Below are 2,229 nucleotides of genomic sequence, written 5' to 3'. Positions count from 1 at the left end.
AGGGAGCTGAACCAGATGTTCCCTAGAGTCCCCTCCAGATCTAGAAAAATGATCTTATGATGATGTGGATAGAATGATGAACAAGATAAAGCAGGGAAGGATGCCTGGGAACAAAATGCTGACTATGCAGACAGCCATTCCACATAGGACTAAGGATTTAGGAGCCTGGAATTTAAGTACCCCCAAACCATGTTTCTTTGAACTCCTGGATTCAAATTTTCCAAAATTTTCCTATAGATAATAGAGAGGTTAAGATGTCTTCTTTAGAGCATTATAGACATTCCTTCAGGAAACATCTGGACACATCACAAAGCTAACTTCAAGCTCTTGACCCAGGACCATGAAGCTTAAAGATGAAGAGATCAAGGCTTGAAGAAAGAGATTTGGGCTCTAAGCTGTAAGGGGAACAAGTCCTCTGGCTTGACTCACACAGAACAAAGCCAACTGTAGTTCTCTTCCTGCAGGGTCCCAGGGGTGTCCTTGAGGAGTGACCTAGTTCCATTTTACCAACTAGCGCCAATTAACTTGTACAAAAGAAGGGAAGAATTTCCTCCCCTCCCCGGTACTTTAGGGATACACCCTCCCTCTTACTACTTGAGTCTTCAAGGTTCAAATTTAACCCATCTTAATTCTACCCACTAAGTTCAGTGAGGGATTATATATGTACCCCTAAAACAGCCTGGAGCTTAATAAGTGCGTTATCTACCTTAACAATGTTGATCTTCAGTTGTTTTAATAGTCCCCAAGTCTTGGTGACTCCATTTGGGGTTTTCTTGGCAAACATACTAGAATGGTTTGCCATTCCCTTCTCTAACCGAAGAGACTGAGGCAAACAGGATGAAGTGACTTGCCCAGGGTCACCTAGCTAGTAAGTATATGAGGAAAGATTTGAACTCTGCTCTTCCTGACTCTAGGCCTGGGAGCTTGATCCACTGTACCATTCAGCTGCCCATCCTTACAATAACAAACATTAATTCAGTACCTATTATATGCTAGGTAGCAAAATAGAAAAACTGGTACAGTGGGGGCAGCTACTGGATGCCACTGGAGGTGGCTCACTGGATAGAGAGCCATGCCTGAACATGGGAAATTCTGAGTTCAAATGTAGCCTTAGATACTTTCTGGCTGTATGACCCTGGGCAAGTCATTTAACCCCATTGTCTAACCCTTACCATTCTTCTGCCTTAGAACCAATACACAGTATTGATTATAAGATGGAAGGTAAGAGTTGGTTTTTGTTTTATCATTGAGGGGGAGGGATACAGCTGGGTGGTTCAGTAGATTGGAAGCCTAGCTCTAACTGTTCTTCTGCCTTGGAACCAATACACAGTATTGATTCTAAGATGGAAGGTAAAGCTTTAAAAAAAATCAATTGGAGTAAGGTATGCCAAGCTTTTCACAAACCTAAAAGTTCTATTAAAAATCAGAATAAAAGGATTCAAACAGAAAGATGCTACAACACTGAGCCTCCTGAAGAAACTTTCCTAAAATAGTGGTGGCACTAGAATGCAAAGCCAGATTTCTGACTTCAATTCCAAGCATTAGTTCCATTGAAGGGACATTATGATGTTTAAATATATATATATATATATATATATATATATATATTTGTTTAAATTAAAAAATTAAAAAAAAATAAAATAGCTTAAAGTGCTTCAGAGACTAAGCCCAAGGACACTATCACCTTTTCTTCCTTGGATGGCTAAGAGGCAGGAAGGAAGGAAGGAAGGAAGGAAGGAAGAGGTAGAGGGAGGGAAGAAAGGCACACAGAAAGAGACAGAGGGAGGGAGAGGGAGAGAGAAGGAGGGAAGGATGGAAGGAAGGAAGGAAGGAAGGAAGGAAGGAAGGAAGGAAAAAGGAAGGAAGAGGTAGAGGGAGGGAAGAAAGGCACACAGAAAGAGACAGAGGGAGGGAGAGGGAGAGAGAAGGAGGGAAGGATGGAAGGAAGGAAGGAAGGAAGGAAGGAAGGAAGGAAGGAAAAAGGAAGGAAGAGGTAGAGGGAGGGAAGAAAGGCACACAGAAAGAGACAGAGGGAGGGAGAGGGAGAGAGAAGGAGGGAAGGATGGAAGGAAGGAAGGAAGGAAGGAAGGAAGGAAGGAAGGAAAAAGGAAGGAAGAGGTAGAGGGAGGGAAGAAAGGCACACAGAAAGAGACAGAGGGAGGGAGAGGGAGAGAGAAGGAGGGAAGGATGGAAGGAAGGAAGGAAGGAAGGAAGGAAGGAAGGAAGGAA

This window comes from Gracilinanus agilis, chromosome 2 (genome assembly GCF_016433145.1).
Source record: "Gracilinanus agilis isolate LMUSP501 chromosome 2, AgileGrace, whole genome shotgun sequence".
NCBI lineage: Eukaryota > Metazoa > Chordata > Mammalia > Didelphimorphia > Didelphidae > Gracilinanus > Gracilinanus agilis.
This window is presented reverse-complemented; position numbering follows the sequence as displayed.